At 39.7% G+C, this 27,606-nt stretch overlaps 1 long non-coding RNA gene across 1 annotated transcript in view; it reads left to right on the top strand.

Moving 5' to 3' along the window:
- Positions 1-27,606, top strand: part of LOC133474518 (uncharacterized) — a 48,940-nt gene that overhangs the window by 2,158 nt on the left and 19,176 nt on the right. Inside the window, exons 2-3 of the long non-coding RNA XR_009787526.1 lie at positions 23,907-24,042; positions 25,987-26,072. This is a non-coding gene — a long non-coding RNA (uncharacterized LOC133474518). The remainder of the gene's footprint in view (positions 1-23,906; positions 24,043-25,986; positions 26,073-27,606) is intronic.

Here is a 27,606-nt window from a genome sequence, read left to right as displayed (position 1 = left end):
CCTTTTTACAGGCCGGCCGTTCCTAGAGAGAGTAGCAACAGTGCTGAATTTTCTCCATTTACAGACAATTTGTCCTACTGTGGACTGATGAACATCGAGGGTTTTAGAGATACTTTTGTGATGCTTTCCAGATTCATGCAAGTCAACAATTATGAATTGTAGGTATTCTGAGAGCTCTTTTCTGCGAGGCATGGTTCACATCGGGTATTGACCCTTGATAACAGCAAACTCAAAACTGTTTTTTTTAAATAGGGCAAAGGCAGCTTTAACCAACTCCTCCAATCTCGTCACATTGATTGAACTCACATACTTTTTCCACCCTGCACTGTGATGTTGTACATATGTTTAATAAAAAACATAATTGTTTATGTGGTATTAGTTCAAGCAGACTTTGCCTACTACTGTGGCGTAAATGATGATCAGATCCCTTGTTATGACCAATTTATGAAGAAATGCAGATAATTCCAACAGGTTGCGCCCCAGGGAGTCTTCGGTCGTCAATTAGGTTCCTCTACATTACTCAGTTCTGGCCCTCACTCTGGCAGTCTGAACAACTGTTTTGTTGAACTTCTTGTTGGGTTGACCTCCTCCAAGTTGTCTTTTACCTTCTCTGCCTTTCTTTTCTTGTTAATTTCACTTTCGTGCCATGTTTGTTGTTGGTTTCTTAAATGTGTGTCCTATCTCTCCCTACTTTAGTCTCATGATTCGAGTTTCCACAAGCTTTTGTTGTATTTTCTCTCAAGGTTCTTCACTGGTAATTTTCTCTAACCATCTGGTGTGTAAAATCTGTCTCAGGTAGTGTTATACCTGAATGAGTTCAAAGAACAAAAATTCCTGAACTAGTTCATATTTTGTGTGAACATGAATTGAACTTTCTTTTGTTCATTTCTGCCTGATGAACGTAATTGAGAACGTGTTCATTCTGGCGTCAAAGAACTGTTTTCGAACGAAAGTTCATTTTCATTCAGGAGTGCCAGGTTTTGTTAGGGACTTCCAGGAATGAATGTGTTCTTCGGTGGTTCTTTTGCAATACAGTACATAATTTCTAGGAAAATTATTATTTGTATCAGAATGCTTTAGTTAAAACTCTGTACGATCACACTGTCATGATATGGAATTAGTTTTGTTTTGTCATATAAATAAAGATAAAATAAAATATTTGGTTAATATTGTCAGCCAGAGTTCCAAGGAATGCAAAGTTATCAATGTCCTTTCACCATATTTCCCGTCATACTGTGTTGTGTGTTTTTGTTTGCACATTAAGTACAAAAGTTCTGGTTTTGTTGTAATTCCTCATTTTAAAAATGACTATTCAAGCAACATGTTTTTCCTCATGTTTTTGAGATTGTAGGGTGAAAGCTGCAGCTGGCTACTAGTATGGACTGAATGGGCGGCAACAATGGGAAAATGAAATGCCAGTATTTTGAGGATAATACCCAGTCAGCAACACAGTATTGAAAAAAAAGAACGATGAACTCGATTATTTTTGGAATGGTGAATTTAGTTCAAAATTTGTAATTATGAACTATGAATGAAGTAGTTCAGTTCTGGAACGGTGAACTGAATTTTGAACTAGTTTGCATAGAGAATGAACTTTCCCAACACTGGTCACAGCATATGTTAACGAATGTTTGGTACAGTAGATGTTTTATTGGTGCGCCATCATCTCACAGGTGTACAAAAGGGCTGATTTAATTTCTGTTAGAACTTGTATTTACTGCGGTTTATATCGTGTGATATTATGAATGAAAACAAGAAACAAGAAATCAAGGTGACTTCCCTGTACAATATTTTTTTTATTTTCAGATTTTTGGATTACATTTTAATGTTATCTTATATACTATATGTTATTGTCACTATACAGCCCATCTCTTGGCTATGGCAGGAATTAATCAAAACCATCAGACTTATAAAGCATGTACATAAACAAATAAATATATATGCCATAGCTTTTTCTGTCATTCTCCTGCGGCCTACACACACACACACACACACACCCTCACTCTTGTCTCCTACAGACTGATGTGGGTATGACCAGGCAGGGGTTAAACCTATTGCACCATAAAAAGGAGCTGTTCATAAAATGGAGAAATAAGAAGCAGAAATAATATTTCAAGTATGATTAGTTCATCCGCAGGGCACCTTGTGCGATTGAGAAAGAGGGTGAAAGTGGGAGGGCTTATTGTGCACGGCAAGCAGTAAATTATATCTAGCCTTTGAATGATTCCTGCAGATCCTATTACGACAGTGAGGGGGATTGGGAGGATGTGGGGGGGGGGGGGGGGGGCAATTGGGCAGTTGGGAGAGAGAAAAGCAGCAGAACGAATCGGTTGAAGTTTGTTTCCAGCTGTCCGAATGATGGGGGACATGAGCGGAGGAGAGAGGAGTGCATCAAAAAGATATTAAGACAACCATTTGTTCTCTTCTGCATAATCTTAATGTATATATACAAGCACCGCGTCAGTGAATGACATAATTCATTTGTCACGTCAACTTTAATACCAAATCAGTAAGCTACAAAGACTTATTACCACCGCTTCCACCCCCAAAATTAGAATCTTTAGTTTATACTACGGTAATGACCTTAGTGTACATAATTCATAATTTATGATGGCACTATACCACCAAGACATTTGAGATCATAAATGAGATAACAATAACAAGATTATGAAGACATGTCATTAAAATCACCCTTGCAGAGCTGTGGAGACACACTGGTTACCCTGTAGCAGGTGGTAAAACATGTCACACTTTATAATTTATTGACACAAGTGTTGACATCCAACACCCGCTTCTTGAAAATATGGGCACACCACTAATCACCTGTTTATCTGCATCACATTACCGTCTTGGTCCATTCAGAATGAAAACAACATCTTGGAAAACTATCTTTTCGAGCCCACTGACTAAATGCTGTGGTCCCTTAAAATATGAGTTTAATTTGTTCAGTGAACAAGCTCATAACTCAAAAAAACATCTCAAATCATCTTTCCATATTGAAATGAATGGAAAAGGCATTAATTTTTTTAACAAGAAAAACAGCACGCTATAATATAATACTTCATAAAAACAGAGTAAGAACGGAATTGAATGTAAAGGAGTAAACCCTTTTTACATCATGATTTAATGCTGCAATTCATTTCGTTCTGCTGCTTCTTCTGGTATGCCTGCCTTACCCACTGGAAGCCATATAATACTGTCATTCAGACACAAATGAAGAAGAATAGTACTTCTTCTACTACTATGAAGTGTAGTGAATCAATAAGATGCTGTAATATGAATACTTTTAGATAACAATAAGAAGATAATAAGAATAGAGAATATAGATGGGCCTGTGAGTATTGTCATATCTATCTGCATGTGTTGCTCCACCGTTTGTGTTCAAATAATCATTACTTAAAAGGGTTCTAAAACTCGATGCTAACGTTTAGCATGACAATAGCATTTTCCATGATATGTTAGCGCTAGGCGGCACGGTGGACGACTGGTTAGCACATCTGCCTCACAGTTCCGAGGACCGGGTTTCAAATCCCGGCCCCGCCTGTGTGGAGTTTGCATGTTCTCCCCGTGCCTGGGTGGGTTTTCTCCGGGTACTCCGGTTTCCTCCCACATCCCAAAAGCATGCATGGTAGGTTGATTGAAGACTCTAAATTGCCCATAGGTGTGAATGTGAGTGCGAATGGTGGTTTATTTATGTGCCCTGCCAATTGGCTGGCGACCAATTCAGGGTGTACAATATAGCTGGGATCAGCTCCAGCACACCCACAACCCTAGTGAGGATAAGCGGTGCAGAACATGGATGGATGGATGGATGTTAGTGCTAACCGAGCCGGCTTTTCTTAAGGCAGTTTGTTTGGTTGTTTTAAATACACGTGTAATTGTCTTTGTTTCATGTTTAGTTTGACAGTAAATTTCCATTAGGAGTGGCATTTAACAGTGGTCTCTTTTTAGATGAATTTTTAGATTTGCCACCACTGTACAGTACTAGGCAATACTACAAAAGCTCCTATGACAAAATATTTGTTTTCATTTTCCATGAGCACCATTTGTGTGCAGCATGCTGTTTCATGCAAGTCCTGTTCTTTTAACGCAATGATCTGTATCTTCTCAATTATCTCATAAAATGTCCCTCAAGTCGGCCATCATGCTCAGACCCAAGTTATTTGATTTACTGTAGGAATGAAATCATTAATTAAGCCTTGTTTGTGCCAAACTGTATTGGACGGTGGGCGAGCGCCATAACAGAGACGAGAGCGTCTGGTCATTTAATGCAGAACATTAATAATAACAAGAGGCAAGAGGGAATTAAAAAGAAAGAATTTTATACCCAGCCTCCCCCATTAATTGCACTTTTAAATTTCCCTATAATGTATTCTGACATCTCAAGTCACTAAAATCCATCATTCTGAAGGGTATTATTCCTCAATTAACCTGTCAGCCCCGACCAAGACCACCCGACGTCTTTCTGCCGAGACTTGGAAAGAAATGACAAATTCTAATTACTTTTAAATATAAAGTAGATTGATAATCCAGTCTCATTCCAAACACATGTACCAAGTCGTATAAACCTTTAATTCTACCTTTAACACAGATGATGATTATAGGCGATCCGAGGTGCTTCCAAGGTCACTTTCCCTTCATCTAATGGCGGGCCCGTCTTGTCAGGCCCAAGCTGAAACACCATTGTGAGAACTAATCACATTCATAATCTGATTGTGCTTTGACTGTAGCTTCAGTTTAATGCAGAAACAGTGGCTGCAGGCAAAAATGGATGACATTTCTACTTAAGAAATTATTTTTCTGGTAGTTACAACATACATTGTTTGGATGTGGGAAGTTTTGTAATGAGTTGTATACATACAGTCACTGATGGTGTAGTGGTACACTCGCCTGACTTTGGTGCGGGCAGCGTGGGTTCAGTTCCCACTCAGTGACAGTGTGAATGTGGGTGCGAATGGTTGTCCGTGTCTATATGTGCCCTGTGACTGACTGGCGACCAGTTCATGGTGTAGTCCGCCTTTCGCCCGAAGTCTGCTGGGATAGGCTCCAGTGCCCCGTGACCCTAACCAGGAAAATTGAAATGGTATACATACAGTGGATATAAAAAGTCTACGCACCCCTGTTCAAATGCAAGGATTTTGCAATTTAAAAACAAAAGCCAAAGATAAATAATTTCCAAAGTTTTTCTACCATTAATGCAAACTAAAACATGTACAACTCAATTGAAAAAAATATTTTAGAGAGTAGAATTAAAAATAAACAACTGAGAACACAGCCACATCTCCACTTAAGAGGGTGTGCCCACTTGTGCAACCACATTATCTCAGTTGTTGTTGTTTTTTTTTTTTTACATCCCCTGTCGCAAATATATATATTTTTAAATCAGTTGAGATATAAAGGTTATAGCCCACATAATGGGTGGAATTTTTTTTGGAATGAATTATCTTGATCTCATTTTAAAATATCAAAACAACCGGGCATGTGAACAGGGGTGTGTAAGACTTTTTATATCCACTGTATACTTACCAGTTTCTTCCCACATTTACATATTTTCATCCACTTAAGGACCATTTTTCACCATTTATCATCTTGTATTCTGATTGTACAGTAGGCAAGGATGCGTATGATAGAGCTGATTCGGATTTACTATTAGCAATCACATCAGCAATGAAAGCAAACTTTACTGGAGCTTCCCTTAGTATGTGTATTATTTCATATATTAACAAAATTTCAATTTATTGAATGACACATAATTCAACACTGATGTTTTTTTGTTGGTTTTTTATACTGTGCATGAGTCAACTATCTCTTGTTTAGGGGCAAGCTAATGCTATCGGAGTGCATTGTTTCTACAGTAAGTTGTTGTTGTGAATCAATATCATCTTTCATCTACTTTCAGGAGTGCTCTTTTCACCTTAGCGTCACTGATAATCTGTCCCATATAACATCTTCAATTTATCAGGTTATGTTTTTTGTTGTTGTTAATAATAATAATGAATAATACAACGTGACGTACAAGCCACAATAAAACAATGATTTAAAAATGATTAAAGAAAAATACGCTTACACCAACAAAGCATTAAAATCAGCAGTTATTTAAAAAGATGTAGTCTGTCTGAGGTCACAAGGCAGAGTTACATAGCTCCAACCACAAAGGCTCTATCATCTACAGTATGTTAAATTCAGTTAATCTTGGCGTTGGTCTCAAACAAACACACTATATGAAGCTCATGCAACACAGTAACCTGGGGTTGTAAATGTATGGCAAATGAAGATTATCTGTCCATAAAGAGGTTCAAAAGAAGTTACAACCCCAATTCCAGTGACGTTAGGACGTTGTGTTAAACATAAATAGAAACAGAGTACAATGATTTGCAAATCATGTTCAACCTATATTTAATTGAATATACTACAAAAACAAGATATTTAATGTTCGACTTTATTGGTTTTAGCAAATAATCATGAACTTAGAATTTTATGTCTGCAACACGTTCCAAAAAAGCTGGGACAGGGTCATGTTTACCACTGTGTTACATCACCTTTTCCTCTAAGAACATTCAATAAACGTTTGGGAACTGAGGACACTAATTGTTGAAGCTTTGTAGGTGGAATTCTTTCCCATTCTTGCTTGATGTACAGCTTCAGCTGTTCAACAGTTTCACACTTCATAATGCGCCACAAATTTTCAATGGGAGACAGGTCTGGACTGCGGGCAGGCCAGTCTAGTACCCGCACTCTTTTACTACGAAGCCACGCTGTTGTAACACGTGCAGAATGTGGTTTGGCATTGTCTTGGTGAAATAAGCAGGGGCGTCCATGAAAAAGACGTTGCTTGGATGGCAGCATGTGTTTCTCCAAAACCTGTATTTACCTTTCACCATTAATGATGCCTTCACAGATGTGTAAGTTACCCATGCCATTGGCACTAACACAGCCCTATACCATCACAGATGCTGGCTTTTGGACTTTGCGTCCATAACAGTCCGGATGGTTCTTTTCCTCTTTGGCCCGGAGGACACGACGTCCACAATTTCCAAAAACAATTTGAAATGTGGACTCGTCGGACCACAGAACACTTTTCCACTTTGCATCAGTCCATCTTAGATGAGCTCGGCCCAGAGTAGTCGGCGGCGTTTCTGGGTGTTGTTGATAAATGGTTTTTGCTTTGCATAGTAGACTTTTAGGTTGCACTTACGGATGTAGTGCCGAACTGTATTTACTGACATTGGTTTTCTGAAGTGTTCCTGAGCCCATGTGGTGATATCTTTTACACATTGATGTCGCTTTTTGATGCAGTGCCGCCTGAGGGATCGAAGGTCACTGTCATTCAATGTTGGTTTTCGGCCTCGCCGCTTACATTTAGTGATTTCTCCAGATTCTCTGAACCGTTTGATGATATTATGGACCATAGATGATGAAATCCCTAAATTCCTTGCAATTGTACGTTGAGCAACATTGTCCTTAAACTGTTCGACTATTTTCTCACGCACTTGTTCACAAAGAGGTGAACCTCGCCCCATCTTTGCTTGTGAATGACTGAGCAATTCAGGGAAGCTCCTTTTATACCCATTCATGGCACCCACCTGTTCCCAATTAGCCTGTTCACCTGTGGGATGTTCTAAACAGGTGTTTGATGAGCATTCCTCAACTTCTCAGTCTTTTTTGCCACCTGTCCCAGCTTTTTTGGAACGTGTTGCAGCCACAAAATTCAATAAAACAATAAAACAAACTGCTAAACAATAAATTGTATCAGTGTGAACATTACATATCTTGTCTTTGTAGTGTATTCAACTAAATATAGGTTGAACATGATTTGCAAATAATTGTATTCTGTTTTTATTTATGTTTAACACAACGTCCCAACTTCCTTGGATGTTGCAATGTGTTGTTGTCATCATCAATTCATAAGAGGAAATAGTATATCACGAATTAAAGAGCAATGGTTAACATCAATATCTTGGGAGCTTTGATGGTGTCACGTGTTACTGTTAAAAAAAATTTTTTTAAAGTGTGCCTGCTGGCATTATGCAATTTAGACTGGCAGTTGCATAGCTGTTGACTGAGCTGTACTTTTGTAATCATTACAATTTATTTAAAGGCTGGAGGGGGAGAATACCCTTAGCCGATGGTCTTAATGAGCTGCCAAAGGATAATAATCTTAAAGTGCCAAGTCATAGTCCTATTATGAACCAAGAGAGGCTATTCTACTGGCCAGCTAATTCACACCTGCCCCAAGGACTACACTGCTTTCAAAAAAACCTTCTGACTAATCCCGTGATTTCATTTGAGCCATCACGATTGCTTAGCATCAAGATTAACAACGACTATTTTATTTCAAACTTCTAGCATTTTATTAGTCTTCCCTTTTCACCATATAAGTTATTATTAGCGAAAATTGACTAAAAATAAATACAAAGGCCTACGAGTGGATTGGATTTGACGTTACTGAATGAGTTGGAAGTTGTTTAGTGGTTGCGTCAAATATGATTTGACTGATTTTATTGCGGCTGGTTAGAGCGTCTGCCTCCCAGTTCTGAGGACCGGGGTTCAATCACCGGCCCCGCCTGTGTGGAGTTTGCATGTTCTCCCCGTGCCTGCGTGGGTTTTCGCCGGGCACTCCGGTTTCCTCCCACATCCCAAAAACATGCACAGTAGGTTAATTGAAAGCTCTAAATTGCCCCGAGGTGTGAATGTGTGTGCAAATGGATGTTTGTTTCTATGTGCCCTGCGATTGGCTGGCAACCAGTTCAGGGTGTACCCCCGCCTCCTGCCCGATGATAGCTGGGATAGGCTCCAGCACGCCCGCGACCCTTGTGAGGAGAAGCGGCTCAGAAAATGGATGGATGGATGATTTTATTGCCAAAGCTCACATTTTAAGAAGTGTGTCATTTTATTTATTTTGTCATCTTATGTGATTGTTTTTTCTTTTTCTTTTGTTGACATTTTGTAACATACAATCTAAAGCCATTTCACATAGATTTTTTTTTGGTGGGGGGGGGGGGCATTGCTAACCCCCAATAATGCCACCCTGTGCGGCCTTACATATTGCTGTTACCAAAAACTGCCACTGTTTGAATAGTTTAACTTATCAACAAAATGTAAACAACTTAATCCTTGGTCTCTAAAGCTTTTTCTCAAACGACATGAACGTTCTCATTTAGATCTATTTAGGTTACACTCCCTTGGTTCCTTTGTGCAACTTAATTTTCTTTTCTTTCTTTGTGCATGAGGGGGTGGGGCAGTGTGATAATTCAATTGCTTCCTACCTTCACGAGACATTAGCACGGTAAGAAATGTTGTCTCTCAGGCGTGAAACTTTATTAACCTAGAACATGGTCACTAAAAGCTCGTGTGTATTGAAAGCGTGACAGTTTGATCAGTGTGCTGTGCGGAATTAGCATTTCTACATCAAAAAGCTTTTTGCTATTAAATGGAATTCCATGATTATTTTTAGTGTGGAGGGAAAATGTTCCTTTTTAGCAAGTGGCTAGCTACAGGAAATATAAATATTAAAAATTAGTGATGGCATTTAAAAGTAATTTAAATGTTTTATGTCTTCTCAGTCGATATTTATTACTAATACATCTCTTTCTCTTAGACACTTCACAATAGGATGTTATCGTAATGCTCTCAACTACGGAATTATAAAAAAGTGAAGTATGATGGGTAAGGTGGAATCCGTTCAACTATGTTGCTGTCAGGAATATAGATTGTGAAAAAAATATATACATTTTGTCAGGTATATGTTTTTCCAAAATTGATCCAGATCTATGACAATATTCCAAATCCAATTAACATCGTTGTTTTCTTTTTTTTACTAGCTACATCCATCCTCACTTTCTCTGTCATCACCTTGTGTGACTTTATAGCAAAGTAAGAATAGCATTTTTTAAGGCTCTAACAAGGTGCCGTAGAGTGTGCTTGCATTATGTTATATATTGCGTTACATATTTTGAAATCCCTGTTGCAGTGACTCACCTCACACACAAACCGTTATGCAGGTATTTGAGTATGTGTGAGCACCACCGGGGGCTGTATAAGGTGAAGAGATGGGTGACCGAGAGATGACTAAAATAAGAGGTCGTGTGTTTGCGGTCAGAGGATGTGGCACGCTGCTTTTGTTGGCTGATACTTGAGCTGATGTTAATGTGCGGCTCTGTTTGTGGGAGGGTGGGAGTTAAAAGAGGGAGAGGGGAAGATGGGCTGATAATCCCGTCTGCCTGATGAGACTGAATGCTGGGATTGATTGATCGCCTAATCATAAGAGGAAATGGGCCTGAAAATGAATGGGACTCTGCCCTTGGCTTGCCGTAGAGTTGGCCGCTTGGGTTGGTGGGGATGTTAGCTGCAGAAAGACATGGCCTTAATGTGCACGGGACCTGATTTCATTTGTGTCTGATATACAGTTATATGATCCCAGCTAAATGATCAAATAAAAAGGGAAGAGGGAGAACGGCAGAGGGGATGTAAATCCAGCTTTATTGCTGGAATATTACTCTTTCATCTATCTGAAGTGGATGCTTTGAGAGGAGAGCAAAAATAAAAATTCATCATGAATTTCAAGGGTTGTGCAGATTTACGGGCCATTTACGCAGGGTTGTTTTGAACTAACGACAATGCAAAACTGTCCTTTTGGCCTTTTGTTTGTATGTTATTGAGAGTGAAATATTATAGACTTTTAAGAATACATATCTGGACAAGCAGTTTGTGTGCGTGCACATGGTACTGGCTGAGGATACAGTACGAGCGGTTTTCAGGCAATTTTATGCTGTGTGAAATGTCGTCTATATGTGAAACATTTATAAAATGCAAAGAAATTGCTGATTGTATATCTTTCTTGTGTAAATACAGTGGTGCCTTGCTATACGAGTTTAATTTTTTCCACGACCACGCTCATAACTCAAAACACCCATATCGCATATTTTTCTCCATTGAAATAAAAGGAAATGAGATGAATCCCTTCCAGCTTCCCCTGCCAAAAAAGTTGTTTTTAATAAGAATAATAGCACTGTAATATAGTACTTGTTTTACAAAAACATACAAATAAGGACCTAATTAAATAGAATGTAAAGATCCATCCATCTATTTTCTGAGCCGCTTCTCCTCACAAGGGTCGCGGGCGTACTGGAGCCTATCCCAGCTATCATCGGGCAGGAGGCGGGGTACACCCTGAACTGGTTGCCAGCCAATCGCAGGGCACATACAAACAAACAACCATTCAAACTCACATTCACACCTACAGGCAATTTAGAGTTGTCAATTAACCTAGCATGCATGTTTTTGGGATGTGGGAGGAAATCGGAGTGCCGGGAGAAAACCCACACAGGCACGGGGAGAACATGCAAACTCCACACAGGCGGGTCCGGGGATTGCACCCCGCACCTCAGAACTGTGAGGCAGACGCTCTAACCAGTCGGCCGCCGTGCCGCCTAGGATGTAAAAAAGTAAACAATTTGTGCCACACTTGTTTTTTTGTTTGTTTTTTTTTGCTTCAATTCGATGGATATTGTGCTGCTCTTTCTGTTGTGTGCGCTTTGACCACATGGTGGCAGTATAATACAGCCATAGAGACACACAAAGAGGAGTTTTGCAACTGACTCAGCAAGCTGCAGCAATATTAGTTTTTTGGTAAAGAATAAAGAATATATGCCTGTAAGTATTGTATTATATCTACATGTGTTGCTCCACAGTTTGTGTTCAAACTGCAACATCATGTTTTATGTTAGTTTGACAGTAAACTTCAACTGGGAGTGCTCGTATTTCAAAGTATTGCTCGCAAGTCACAGAAAAAAAAAAAGGTCTAACGGCAGCTGGTGTCTCCAAAAACTTTTAAGTCGGGTCATGTGTATCTAAAGGCACCACATGCTGCATACCTTAACCCCACTGGAAGTACCCCATCCTGCAGCAATACCACAAGGGTACTTACTTGCATTTTTACTTAAATTAGCGTAAGGAGCATTAGTATTTTCCATTCATGTATTCTCTGTACCCCTTATCCTCACTAGGGTCGTGGGTGAGCTGGAGCATATACTAGCTGACTTTTGACAAGAGGTTTGCAACCAATCGCAGAGTGCATATAGACAAACAACCATTCACACCTATGGACAATTTAAAGTCTTCAATCAACCTAACATGCATGTTTTTGGAATGTTGGAGGAAGCCGGAGTACCCGCAGAAAACCCATGCAAGCATGGAAAGAACACGCAAACTCCACACAGGAAGGCCAGTGCCCGTATTCGAGCTATCAACCTTAAACCTGGAAAGTGGCTGTGCCAACAACACGTCCACCCTGCCACATTACAGTAGTATTTTTGTTTTATATTTTGACGGCAATATATCTATCGTAGCCAACAAGATTGGCAAAATCATTTGCTTAAAAAGTCAATTAGATAGCACCCTGCTGGTCACATGTTTCTCTATTATTTTTTTCCCCCTTATTTTTCTTTACTGCTATGATTGTGGTGTTATGTAATAAAAACAAACTGTCCGTGTTATGTCTTCTCAGGTACCCAATATGCTTTTTCCATCTCTGGGGAGTAACAATAGAGCTGTTAGCTCAGTGTTTGAGTGTTCTTGCTTTTTATGTAAGTTACAGAGCGAATCCCGCCAGTTTTATAATTGAAGTAGTGGATTCTAGACTCTAGGTTTGCCTTGTTACTTGGTGCTATTAATTTTAAAAGGGGCTTTGTAAAGCACATACACATAGATGCACACTTAAAGCATTTATCGTAATTATATTAATGATGTTCTGTACATGCAGGATATCAATTAACGAAGCAACTACAACATTTGTAGAATTGTGCTAAAAACTCATCTTTATTTTTAGATCTTTAAATACAACCACAGTTGACGAAAAGTGCTGTATGTAAATGAAAATAGAAAGAAATATAATAATAATAATATTAATCTTTTTAAAAATATGTTTCATATAATATTACATAAACCAGTCAATGACATTGAATAAATAAATTGCCACACACTACGCAATTAGGATGGATGTCTTGCTGAAAAATATACAGTATATATTTATATATATTTTTAAACTAAACATAGTACTTCTGCATTTAAATGCAACGCTGTGGTGACAGACTTGAGCCTGTTCAGCACTGTGATTAGTATAAAAGGGATTTTTTTTTGTTTTTTTGTTTTTAGCGGTTGCTTTTTTTTTTCCCCCCCCTATAAATGGATTCAGTAAAAAATAACATGTCCCATCACTACAACTGTAACCACAATGTAAAATAGCATTTTGTGGCACAGAAGAGAAATTCCTGCTCATCGTGTACCCTAGTAGTGTTCATATTCCCAAGAAATAGGAAATAGTCCTTTTTCTTAAAAGAAAGCTTAACCTACACTGAGCAAGCCAGGATTTTCTGATCTTAGAATTTACCTTGCAATGACCATTTTTTTCACACCCATCAATATCTATCAAATGGGGAAAGCTTCATATCTTTACATACCTTTAAAAAAAGAAAAAAAAACATCAGCTTCAGTTGTTTTAAAAAAATATATGATATTATTATATTTGTACTAATCTTAGCCATGATCCATGGATTATATTGTTGCTCTTTGCTCTGTCTCCCTCTAGAGACAGGTGTGAAGACTACACTTGTTGGTGACTGAGTAGATGTTAAGACCTGTACAAAGAACTGGAAATAATGTTGACTAATTGATCACCAGCATTGATGAGCCAGTCAATATGTAGTCTCTGTTTACACTCTAGCATCGCTACTGTGTTAAACTGAGCGTGCTCCTGGCAGCCACCTTGGGGACCTTCTAAAAGCCGGCCCTACGCCCGCCATTGATTGGCATGTCAATTACTGTGTTGACAGCACAGTTGTTGGCCATCTGAAACACTAAGGTTGATGATGTTTTTTTGCCGCGACTATATGCCACTGCCATTCATTTTCAAGTAGACTAATTTAAGTAAAGCTAGACTGGAAAGTAAAAGCCATTAGAGTTTTATGAAAGGTTGGAATGATTTGTTAAAGGGAAGTCACGGTCTCACTACGGTTTCACAGACACCGAGCTGACTTATTGCAAATATTTATAGGGCTCAGTTTTCAAAATGCAAAAAAAAAATGTTTAAAACAAGTACAAAAAAATACAAAACTTGCTGGTATAAGACTTTAAAGACCCCTCTTTGCACATACATGCAACTATCCAATTGATTTCACTTTTATACAGTATGTATAAAAATAATACTGTGTAAATGTTTAGTAAACTGCTTGTAAGTGTAATTCACACCAGATCAGAGTGTGATTGTGTGTGTGTCTGTGTGTGTGTGTGTGTGTATGTGTGCGTGCCTGCGTGTATAATTGTGTTATGTGTGAAGAGGACACCATATTCTCAGAGCCAAGCAATTGTTTTTTTAATACCCTTTTTAAGCCGCTGACATTTTAACTTTTCATCCCTTGAGCCCTGTCACATTTTTGCCAAGCCATAAACAAAAGAGTTATTTTAATAAACGTGTTGTCAAAATCAATTTGTAGTTAACAAACGTTATTATATTCAAACTGGACTATTTATAAACATTATCGACAACACGGGTGTCATGATTAAACCCTTGCAGGGATTTAAATGTGGGGAGTCCTGTTGTAAAACAAATTCCAGAAAATGCTGAATGCGTCACATGACCAGGCTTTGACTCTATTTTTCAAAGTGGTTTGTAAGTCAACTTTTTTTTTTTTTTTTTTTTTTTTTTGTGCAAATTACAATCATGACTTTTCATTGGAGATAGGTCTTTTAATAGACATACAATTGACCAATAGATGCGTTACCGCGTCCACCAAGCAGAGACGAAAATGACACTAAACCTATGTTTAGATTTCCTCACTCACATACAGGTCACTTTTTGGTTAGGTTTTAAAAAAGAAAGAAAAATCTGCCTCTTTACAAGATTGCGTTTAATCTTTGGCCTCTTCTATGTCACCTCAAAATGTGTGGATGCTGATATGAGAATGGTGTGGACCTGTCCAAGGTATTAGCGTTAAGCTGTCTGATTAGGCAGCACATCGATTAGGCTATCATTTAGCACTTGCCAGGTCGGACATCTGGGCTGAGCTTGCTTTGATGGTGTGGCTGGGGAAGATTGGCAGCCATTCTGATGAAGAACGACCTCATGATTGTACACGCAACAATACATTTTAACATGAGCATTCAGTTTACAGAAGCTCACTTTCAGTCCCTTGGAATCAAATATGAGAGGAAAGCTCATACATGGAGGGACAAAACTTCCCATTTCTCAGGACCTCTTTGGAAAATTAAACCTTCTGACCTTTATAGCACCTTTCATTAACCTTTTGTGGAAAAGGCCATCGGGTCAAGGCAAGATGAAAACCAACGTCATCATGCGACAGATGATGAAAACCCCTTATAATGTCTCCACTAAGGGGCTGAATTCCCCATACAAATGGCAATGATTTACATGTCATGATGCCAATAGAAAAAACAATTCACGTACCCTTTTTTGGGGTCGGGGGCCATGTTGCCTAGAAGAGCCAAGTTGAACTGAGCCGAGTAATGCAAAATTAGTGACTAATAGTACCAATAACACATTTGCTTCCTCACGAGAGTGCAAGCACCCTGGTCATGCACTGTATTAATTGGTCGCAACCTTCTCACAGTGAGGAGAAGTGTATTAAAGGAATACTTGATACTATATTGATTTCCAAAACCTTATGGGCAAAAGGGATGGGGGAATAAAAATCGAATAACTTGGCTAAATCCACTTCAAAAATAGGTCGAAGCAAAATTTCTGCCTTGAAGCTCCGCCAGGCCCCTCCAAAAAATTCCGCCTGGAACCATGTCGCGCTGACAGAACCAATGTTTCACATCGACATTTATTGCAGACGGACGCAGTGTTGGCCCACTGATAAACTTTGCCAAAAACGACAAGAGGACCGTCGGTAAGTGAATGTTAAGACACTGTTAGATGTGTAATGTACATATAGCATGATTTGTGAGTGAGCTCAATGGAAATTAAGCGTTTTTTGACCTAAAACGCTAATCGTTAGCACGCTAATGCTAATCGCCATTGCACACCGTTTAGCATTTAGCATTTTTGTTGTCTCAAATTCAGTCCATCAAATTTAGACCATCTACTGAGGACCAACATATGCAGTTTAAGGCTCGAAATCCATCCCTCTTAAAAGATAATAAAATGCATGTTAGCAGTAAAGAAAAAGGAAAAAATATATAGGGGGGTGATTATTTGATTATTCAACCAATAATCCTTAGGAGAATTGATTCTAAAAAGATTCAACAGTGACAGCCCGAAGGTGCAAAAAGTAGACAGCAAGGTCAAAGTACGGCCTGATAAAATTGGAATAGAGACTTAAAATGCAACATGACATTCTTGTCCTTAAAGGTGAGCATAGAGGAGAATGGCAAACATCCACACCGTTAAAGTACAGTGGAAAATATGTGCAGTATGTTAGAAATGAATAAGAATGAGGATGATGGTAGGTAAGACAAAAGGTGTGCAATATGGAAAGAAGAATAGGAATCTAGGGAAAGGATGGGATATAGGGATGAGAGACAGATTAGCCAAGAAAAGGTTAGGCCCCTTGCTTTGCCTGAAAACTCTGAGGCTTTTAATCCCGGAACAAAGTCATTAAGTTTCACAGCTACCGAAAGCGGCCAATTAAAAGTGGAGCGTAGGCATGCATTTGAAGAAAGGCATGGTTTGCTGCAAGAAGCCAGACCTTTTATCAGACCAGTGGGAGCCCCCCCACTTGCGCACCCAGGGGAATCAGATCGCCTGACAGACATCTCTTTCAGATGTTTTTACTTCAAATAATTCACTCTGACCCAAAAAGAGGTCAATGCTGAATCGTAAGGAGACAGCTCTGACTGGCCTAAACCCACAGAAACTATATAAACCATAAAGTAGACCCGTGGGATATTGTGTGCCAGATCTATTGAATCAAATATTAATTATTTTATACAGTAGGCATTTATCAAACATTGTGGACATATTGTAAGCGGTCAAATCAAGCATCTTTTTTTTTTTTTTTTTTTTTTTTTTTAATTGACTACAGTTTTATATACTTAGTTTCTACCAGCACACAACACAAGAACACATTCTCCAATAATCCTTTACACAGCTTCATATTGCTTTAATTAGCTTCTTAAAGCTGTCTATGTGCTAATTTAATGCTAGCATTGAGTGAGGGTAAAGGGCTTGATCTTGACTCACTTATTTACTGAAATAATTGAAATCATCAGATTATTGGTGATTTATGAGCTTACCGAAAAATACTGAGGCTTAGCAGCTTTGAGTGTAAAAGCCTCACTCACATTATGCATCTCCCTAGTGTCAGCTAATTGCGGTGTTAAGTACAAATGTGTAGTGAAGTCTACAGCGACGTTAACATGGAAGAGGAGCAATCCTTCAGCACAGAAACATTTGCTTTTGTGGATTTTTAAAAAAAAAAATTTATCACAGTACATATACTGTAGGTCAGTGAACCTCACAAACAAAAAAACTACCTATCACAACCTGCTCAGTTGTCAACTGTCAGGCAAGTAATACTGCTATGACCTGGAAAAAATGGACGCCACTTCATCTAGCATCTGTCTTTGTCACAAAAATATATCTGCTTAAAGCCTCTGGTGGCTGGAAAACATCTCACCGGGTCGTCATTGGGCAGTTCCGCACCACGACAATGAGGCGCTCAAAAGGGGCCAAGCCCGGGTGAAGCCCCTGTCCATACACTGGCTGACACGTCAGACTAAAACAAAAACAAAAATAAATACATTTTTTGAAAAAAAATCCCCCTTCTTAGCGACTCTGGATTTCTCTGTGTGACGTGCGTGAACTCAGCTCTAAAGCGACCATGACAGCGGACTATCCAAAATGGAAGTTGCATTTTCAGGGTGTAGTTATAACTAGCTCGAAAATTGCATGTCGCAATTGCACCGGATAACCTCTGATGCGAACAAAGGTGCTCAAGTTCTCGTATAGTGGGTTAGGGGCGACTCATGTCAGACTTCAAAGTGTGTACGTGGCACTATTTTAGCCATACCCAAAATATCAGGAAAACTGAAATGGTGAAAATTCAACATTGTCCCAGACTATCGTACTACTCGCTTGAAGTCTCGGCGCCCTTTGCACAATGGTCATTGCACCGGACTATTGTAATATTCGTCATTCGAACTGCTCTAAATGCTAGAGAACTCTGCATCTTTTTGCACAATTGTAAAAAAAAAAAAAGAATATACCGGCATTACCAGATAACTAGAAACTCTTTATTGCTCAGTGACTGTTTTTCTCAATGTCTTTATGTCTCAAAAGTGTTCTCTGTTGTCGTACTAGAGCGGCTCCAATTACCGGAGACAAATTCCTTGTGTGTTTTTTGAACATACTTGGCAAATAAAGATGATTCTGATTCTGATTCTGAAGAGTTTAAAGCCATATCTCCAGAATTCAGTAGTACAAAGTACTCAGTCTTTCCACGTTTTCAGCGGTCAGAGTGATACGTATCAGTTGTTCAAATAATGTTGAAGAATGTAGCCTACGTTACAGAGTTCAAAGTTGTGAAAACTGCATCTCTTCTCATTGTCTAAAATGTTATCGTTTATGCATTTACTGTATTACTCCGTGTTAGACTGCCCACACCCACGATTAATATTCTGTGCTGTCCTCATCTACATGATATAAGAGAACGATCATCCTCTACCTTCCTACCTGACAACAATTTTTTACAATGTTAATTGACCCTTTTTTTTTAAACTCTCTCCATGCCGTCTAAAATGTTCTCTGTCGTTTTAGCTTTTTTCACCCTATATTCCAGACGCTATCGCTTTGTCTCACTCACATTGTGAGTCGATATCATCCTTTGGATAGGTAATGGCCCCAGTGTGTTGCGATCATGTGTTGTGTGCTGTGCAGTGCAATGGCCTGCCTTTTTTTTATTACCTGCCACATATTAATCCCACAACTGCGTGAATGAGATGGCATCTGCACGAAGGTGTGTGTGAGCTGCAGCCTCGCATGAAAGAATGGCTATTAAAAATGATCAAAGAAGTGCCTGCACCCGGCGGTACAACACTGCTCTCACGCCTCCCTGGATGTGCATGCTTCTCCTACCTCTCCCTGAGATGCACAAACACAAGCCTGAACCCACACTTGTGGCCAGACATGGATATTCTAATTCTAATGTCCCACTGATGTATATTATTTAGTTATTACACCTACTGTGAAAAATGGTGGGTTATGTTCTGGGGCTGCGTTGTTACATCTAGCACAGGGTGTCTTGAAATCTCAAGACATTCTGGAGCCAAAGGTGCTGCCCAGTGTCAGAAAGTCTGGGCTCTGTCGCAGGTCATGGGTCCTCCAACAGGAAAACAACCCAACGCGCGCACCTAAAATATACCCAAGAATGGCTAAGAAGACTATTCTGAAGAGCCCTGATCTAAATCCTGTTGAAAATATGTGGAAGGAGCTGAAACATAGTAGAGTCTGGAGAAGGCACCCTTGAAACCTGAGAAAGCTAGATAAGTTTGGTCACAGGGAGTGGTCATAATGACTGATGACAGGTGCACAAGTGTGACTAAAAGTTACAGAAATTAGTTCTGTATTGTTTTCAACACGTTTTTCTCCAATTTTTTGTTACAGTTCTATGTAAACAACACCCTTTTTTCTGGTTGACCTACAGTTTTACAGCATTAAATATGTACAGTAAACAAACAAGCTAGTAACAAATTGATACCATGACAAACAGTGTTTTGGACATGTGGTGCATGCTGTAAGCATTTGCTGTGGTGCCTTAGCTTGCGACAGACCCAACTCACGGGTTTTGAGATACAACCTCCGCGGCCAATTTTTTTAAATTCATTTTTTAAAATTTCTGCTTTGGCTTGTGAGCAAAAAATATCAGATATGCGTGCTAGGCAGCAAACTCAAATCAACTCACTTTACAACAAACAACAGTTTAGCAGATTAAGAGGCAGTAAAAAAGAGGCTTCAAGATGTTTTAATGTCACTACAAATTGAAGGTTGCTGTCAATCTGTCTAGCAGTTTCATATACCATATTCTATTTCTGAGTCAAACTATAAGGAATGTCCACGTTGATTTAGCCTGGTTCAGTACAGTTTGGTTTACATGCTCCATGAGTTCGACTTTTAACATTAGCATTATCCAGGTGTCTTTCACTATGAGATTTCATTTGGTATGATTTTGGTCAAACTAGGGCACCTTTGCAGTGCTCAGCAAGCGAGCAGAAATCTCTCCAGTAATCAGTCCCAATTTACATGCTTTTGGTACGGAAGATGAATGAATGAATGAATGTTCCCAGGAGGATTTCAACTCAGTGTCGCTTAGAGACTGAACCTCTAATAGTATAGAATAAATGCTTCATGACATTTTATGCAAATGTAAACTTTGCTGTGAAACTATAACTAGAAAAAAGGCTGTGATTGTAATATCCCTGTATAAAAATAACATTGGTCTAAAATGGCGACTGCCACATTATTTTAAATATGACACCTGCACAAATGACAGGAGGAGAAAGAGTCCCAGGAGACACACAAAAGGAGAAAAACTCATTGAAAGTGTAAATGATTAGTATTGTAGTGTATGTATCATTTTTCTGGTGTGAACAGGGAATGTGGTTATCACAGCTGAGGGAATGCAGAGAGAGCGCTGTTATCTCAGGAAGCCATTTTAATAAGAGATTCCTTTTCTTAGTACTCCCCCTTCCTCCCCCTTTCTCTCGCTCAGTGGTCCATTTTAAAACCATATGGCTGCATGTTTTGGTGGGTAATTTCACTGCTTTTCATGTATCCGAGGGTGAAGAATCCTCCTCCATTAGGTAGTGTCATCTTGTGATGTATGATGTACGCACAGAAATCGAGCCTGATGTTTATTCATGACTTTCAAGGCAATGCTGTCGCTAAGCCCCCTGATTTCCTTTTAAGGAACAAAACTATGTGAGATTGAGACTCAATGTTAAATGCACACATACTATTCCTTTTTCCGCACACACACACAAATTTGCCTCAACCACAGCTTTTTTTTCTCTCTCTCTTTCAAACTCTCCCTCGACACAGATTAATTTTTTTTGACCAAAAGAAGAAAAGCTCACATGCAGTTACTTCCTTCTGATTTTTGCCTTGCTGTCTTGCCGTTTTTGAACTTACAGTCACTGTGGACTTTGATGAAGGGAAGAATTTATATCAATTTATAGTAGGCCAGCATTAATGAGGCACCACCAATAGAAGACTAAAATGCCCCATGGCCATGCATGAACACGCTTGTCCATGAGAAGCAGAGATGGACTTATTAAGGTCTCCCTGCTAGGTCTTGAAAATAACTGTAATTGAGGATGCTTTGTGCTTTTTTATTCTGTACAAGGTGAGATTCAAGATATTTCAAAGAAAATATTTATTTTTACTGTTTGCATTGGGATACCAGCGGAGCACTTCTAGTATAGTGGATGCTGCCTCACGGGTTCAATTGTTCCCCCTTACTGAGCCACTGGAGCTTTCCATAAACCCACCTACAAGTTGTGTCAGAAAATTTCCAAGACTTGTGTCACAAAATGTGTATTTAAAATCTAAACTACAAGTTTACCCCTTTGAAGTAATCCCCCTGGATTCTGACGTACTTTCCCAGCCACCTCTGCCAAGCCGCCATGCACTCCTTGAAGGATTCTTCCGGGATCCTCCGCATCTCTGTCATCATGGCCATGGTGATGTCCTCCACATCTTCAAAACTGGTCCCCTGGGTGACCCCTTTTAGCTTGGGAGAGAGGGGAAAAAAAATCATACAGAGTCAATTTGGGTGAGTAGGGATGTTGCCCCAGCACAGCGATGATCTTCTGGGCCAGGAACTGTCTGATGCTCAGGACATTGTGAGCAGGCACTTTGTCTTGCCACAACTCTCATTTCTTCTGGCACTGAGTAAGGAGGTTGCCCTAGCACAGCAATGTTCTTCTGGGCTAGGAACTGTCTGATGCTCAGGACATTGTGAGCAGGTGCTTTGTCTTGCCACAACACTCATTTCTTGATGAGGCCGATGACTGTGGTGTCATCTGCAAACTTCAGGAGTTTGACAGTGTTGAGGTGCAGTCATTTGTGTAGAGAGAGAAGAGCAGCGGAGAGAGGACACAACCTTGGGGCGCCCCGGTGCTGGTGGTGCGTGTAGATGAGGTGTGTCCCACAGCCTCACCTGCTGTGTCCTGCTTGTCAGGAAGCTATAAATCCACTGCCAGATGGCAGGCGAGACACTGAGGTGGAGAAGCTTGGAGGAGAGGCGTTCGGGGATGATGGTGTTGAACGAAGAGCTGAAGTCCACGAACAGGATACTTAGGTCCCCGCACCGTCGAGGTGTTCTAGGATGAAGTGCAGTCCCATGTTGACTGCATCATCCGCAGACCTGTTTGCTCGGTAGGCAAACTGTAGGGGGTCCAGCAGGGGACCTGTGACGCTCTTGAGGTGGTCCAGCACGAGGCGTTCAAAGGACTTCATGACCACAGATGTCAAGGCGACAGGCCTGTAGTCATTCAGTCCCAAGATTGCAGGTTTCTTGGGGATGATGGTGGAGCATTTGAAACAGGATGGTGCTTCACACAGTTTCAAAGAGCTATTGAAGATCTCTGTGAAGACTGGAGCGAGCTGGTCCTTGCTAACTTTGAGGCAGGATGATGACACAAGGTCTGGGCCTACCACTTTGTTAATATTTTGTTGTTTGAAGATGCTTCTCACATTCTGTTCGTGGATGATCAACGCAGAAGTCAGAGGTGTGATGGTGGTCGGTAGTGCAGCTGGGTGGGTGTGGGGTGTGAAAGTGTCCTTTTCAAATCTGCAGTAGAAGGTGTTCAAGTCGTCGGCTAGTCTTTTATTGTTCTCAGCTTGGGGGGGGTTGGTCCCTTGTAATTGGTTAACGATTGCATGCCAGACTGATTTAGCCATTAGCAGTAAACTGTTTCTAACTTTACTGCATAGTTTCTCTTTGCAATGTTAATTTCTTTAGTCAGCTGGTTTCTAGCGCGATTATACAGGGCCCTATCCCCACTTCGATATGCGTCCTCTTTAGCCTGACAAAGTTGCTTAAGTTTGTCAGTGAACCACGGTTTGTTGTTATTGAACATGCGAAATGACTTTGTTGGTACACAAACCTCTTCACAGAAACTGATATAGGATGTGACAGTGTCCGTATATTCATCCAGGCTGCCAGCTGAATTTTCAAAGACACTACAGTCTGTGCAGTCGAGACAGCTTTGAAGTTCTATCTTTGCTTCGTTGGTCCACTTTTTCATTGTTTTCACCATAGGCTTCGCGCATTTAAGTTCTTGCCTTAAGTTCTTGTTGGTATTAAGTGAATTAAGCAGTGATCAGATGAGCCCAGATGAGGTTTAGCACGGTATCTGTTATTTAGCGTCGTATAGCAGTTGTCTAAAATGTTATTTTCCCTGGTTGGACAGCCAATGTGCTGCTTGTATTTAGGGAGTTCGTGGTTGAGTTTAGCTTTGTTAAAGTCCCTGAGAATAATGAGGGGTGAGTCTGGGTGTTTTTTTTTCAATTTCGTTTACTTGTTCAGCAAGCGTTATCAGTGCGGCATTTGTGTTAGCTTGTGGCGGAATGTAAACACCGGCGAGAATGAAAGATGCAAACTCACGAGGCGAGTAGAATGGCTTACAGTTCAAAAACAGTGTGTGCTGAGCTCTGTGACGTCAGTACACCATTTTTCATTGATATAGAAGCATATCCCGCTGCCTTTTGTTTTCCCCGATAACTCCCTGACACGGTCTGCCCGGCGGTGAAGATCGAAGCCCAGAAGCATTACGGCGCCATCGGGGACAGCCTCACAAAGCCAAGTCTCTGTAAAGCACAGGGCGGCGGAACGTCCTAAGTCTTTACTGGTCTTTGTCAGAAGATGAAGCTCGTCCATTTTGTTGGGTAGGGAGCGTCGATTCGCGAGGTGGATCGACGAAAACGGCAATCTGTATCCTGTCTTGTGGAGCTTCACTTGGATGGCGGCGCGCTTCCACCTTCGTCGCCTCTGTCTCCATGCGCCATAGACCGCAGCGGCCCCTCCTGTGAGTAACTCGGGGGTGGGGGGAACTGAGCGGATTCGACTTTAAAGTTAAGTTTAAGTTAACAGATTTAACAAAAAGTTAAACTTTTTGAATGGAATTATGGAAATAAACTTTTCCATGATATTTACATTTTTTGGAAAGGGTCTGTATGTACATCAATCAGCATATCATTTAGGACTTTGAAGAAAACTGTAGGCTAAGTCATGTGTTTTACTGTCCTTTCAATATACAAGATGAATCTTAACTCCAAATAATTCTGCAACTAAATGTCATTTTGGATTTATGGTTCTGCCTTAAAAATAGGATAATGACTTAAAGAGATAATTTTCACTAACAGCTTGTTTTGACTCTTCATTTAATGTTGATTAAGTAACTATTATTCATAACGCTTGCCCCCATTTGTCTTAAATGTATAAATTAGATTTTAATGGCAAAGATGCCACCATATATCCATCATACTAACTTAGTCCTATGTAGGGACTTCATCTTATGGATGACTAGTATCTATTAACATTCTCAATAAGCAGCTATCCAGTGGCATATGCATCACAAGTATCCCAAAGTTCAATTAATACTCAAAAGACACTTCATTAGGTACACCAGCACAACCTAATGAGAATTTTGCCTTCACGAAGATGAATAGAAAAGCTGCTATAGTTGGAGTTACTTAACCTCACCTTTTATGTGCAGTACATCTTGGTAGTTTATGCGATAAATACAATTTCAGACTTTTTTTTCCTCCATTTTTAATTTTCCTTCCAAACCTGTTCCATTCCACACAATTTTATAATAACATAATAAAGTAAAAGCCCAAACAAAATTGGTTTATTTCAATAAAATTCAAAATAAAATGTGATTAGTCTTTGTCATTTCTGGCTGTATTTTTCCACGACAAAGGTTATTTTGGGCCTGAAAAGGGAACTCAGTGGACATTCAGCCTTATTATTTGAATGAAAACCAGAGGTCGGGAACCGATGTGGCTCTTTTGAGGACTGCATTAGGCCCACAGATAAATCTTAGCAGACAATTGTCAACATGATAAATAATGAATAATTCCACTGACATTGGAAAGTAAAACATTACAGAAATCACAGTGTTAAATATAACATTAAAAACCTAGAATATTTTCATGCATTTTAATCCATCCATCAATTTTCTACCATAATGCAGGTGGCTGTAGCCAATGCAAACTGTCCTTTTGGGTACCGTAGGGAACGGAAAGCCATTCAGAGAGCATTCATGCTTGATGTTGCCAATGAACTTTTTGATGACTTTTCGGATAAAGATAATCAAGCGAATAAAACATGCCTCTTTTAGAAAGAACTGTTCACAATTGTACCATCGTGATGGTGAAGGATTTACAGTAAATGCATCGCCATACTTTTCCCTAGCTTTGGATGAGTCAACAGACGTAAGCCATTTCACTTCAGTGTTGTTGCAGAGTACAGTGCGCTGCTGGTGACACACTGCATGAGGAAAGTCTTGCTGTTTTGCCAATGGAAGGGTCAACAGGAGGGGAGGATTCATTCAAGTCTTTCATTGAGTTTGTGAAAGAAAAAAAATCTATCGATGAATAAACTTGTTTTGTTGTGTACTGATGGTGCCCCATTGTATACTGAGAAAATACAGAGGATTTATAGCGCTGAAAGTAGACCCACCCTATGTTTTCATTGCGTTCTCCATCAAGAGTCGCTTAGTGCTCAAATGTGTGGCGAGCAGGTTGGTGAGGCGATGTCTCTGGTCATTCCGGTAAGTTCAAGTCACTGAACAAAGATTTGGAAAGACAGGAAGCAAAGCTGATTAGCTAACACAAGCATTGGAGGTCGCATTAATGGTAAGAAATCCATCAGAAAATGGATGGATGGATGGATGGATGGATGGATTTTAGCAAATGGCTGCAATATAATACATTCATTCGTCTTCCGTTCCGCTTCTCCTCACTAGTGTCACGGGAGTGCTGGAGCCTATCCCAGCTATCATCGGGCAGGAGGCGGGGTACACCCTGAACTGGTTGCCAGCCAATCGCAGTGGTAAGAAATATTTATTTAATATTTATTATTAGTTAGCTTTAGTATAACAATGTTATTAAAAATAATAACTGCAGAGACGTATATTCTCAAATTGTTGGTCTTGGTTAAAAATTTACACTTTTAGTTGTATTCAGTGTAAAAAAAAAATTTTCTATGGCTCTCACCGAAATACATTTGAAAATATGTGACTTTCATGGCTCTTTCAGCCAAAAAGGTTCCTGACCCCTGATGTAAACCCTGAAAAAAGACATGCACGTTAAATGTTCACTCTGGACATATGCTAGTTTGTAGGCCCTGTTACATACCATTGTCTTCATTTACACGTTGCATAGACACAAGTAGTGTTGAACGGAGATTATTTTGACAATACCGCCATATGTAAATGCAAAAGAAGCAAAAATTAACTTTTTTTTCTTGGTTGCAATGTACGCATACAGTACACAGTACTCTCAAACCCTCATCCACTATATCATCAAGGAGAAAATTTTAAAATGACCTTTTGTGTAATTTAGGTACGAAGATGTGTTGACTGTAGTGGCGCTGCCTGTCAAGTGGCTCTTGGCGACATGATATTATTCCACATTAATATCTGAAGTTGAAGAGAGGGATGCGGGTACTTAGCTTTGTTTGTATTTTTTCACGAATCGTCATAGGTTCTGCTTTCATCACCCCGTGTTTGATTTGAATATGATAAGGTCCGATCCTGTTTTGTTGTCCAGAATGCAGCCGTCCATGAGGGAGCCTTACATATTGTATTAAACATTTGCAATACTGTGCTTAAAAGTAAATGCCTGTGCCTTAAGTGCCGTGTATGCTTATATGATAAATAATTCAACTGCACCAACCTCTGTAAATGCCAAAGAAAATGAGGTAGAGGAGAGGGAGAGGTTGAGAAGCAGAAAGAGGAGAATGAGGGAGCAGGAACTATAGCATAACTGACTGATTGTTGTGCTGTCAAACTGATTTGCATGAAAAAGGCCGAGCGTAATTGCAACACTTAGCTGCAACGTACTGATAATACATAGCGGGATTACAAAAGGACATGCAGGAGCTTTTATGAAGAGGAATTTCCTGGGTGACTTTGAAAGCTGTGCCACCACCCTCTGTTTGTGCGTGGGGGGGGCATTGAAAGCTTCATGTACGTCGCCTTGTCCTGTCTTTGATGACAGATCCATCAAGGAGCCTTATAAACAACAGTGTTTCATCAGTCATTTGCATATGATTTGTTAATGTAATTTAAACGGAAGCTTGTCATTTAAAACTTTAAAAAACTACTGTACACTTCTTTTTCAAGTTTCAGAATCAGGTTCCTCATAAATCAGTGTACAAGCTGTATTTCCCTAAAGATTTGGTTCATCTGAAAAATGCTATCCCCCCCAAACAGCTTAATGGCTAATTGCTTCAGAGCTTTATGGTTTTCTTACATCTTTATACTTATGTTTATGCTTACCAATGTGGTAAACAAAACAAAAAAAGCTAAACTTAACTCCCAAAAGTACAACAGTATATAAACACTGTAAACCTTTTATCACTC

This window comes from Phyllopteryx taeniolatus, chromosome 2 (genome assembly GCF_024500385.1).
Source record: "Phyllopteryx taeniolatus isolate TA_2022b chromosome 2, UOR_Ptae_1.2, whole genome shotgun sequence".
NCBI lineage: Eukaryota > Metazoa > Chordata > Actinopteri > Syngnathiformes > Syngnathidae > Phyllopteryx > Phyllopteryx taeniolatus.
This window is presented reverse-complemented; position numbering and strand designations above follow the sequence as displayed.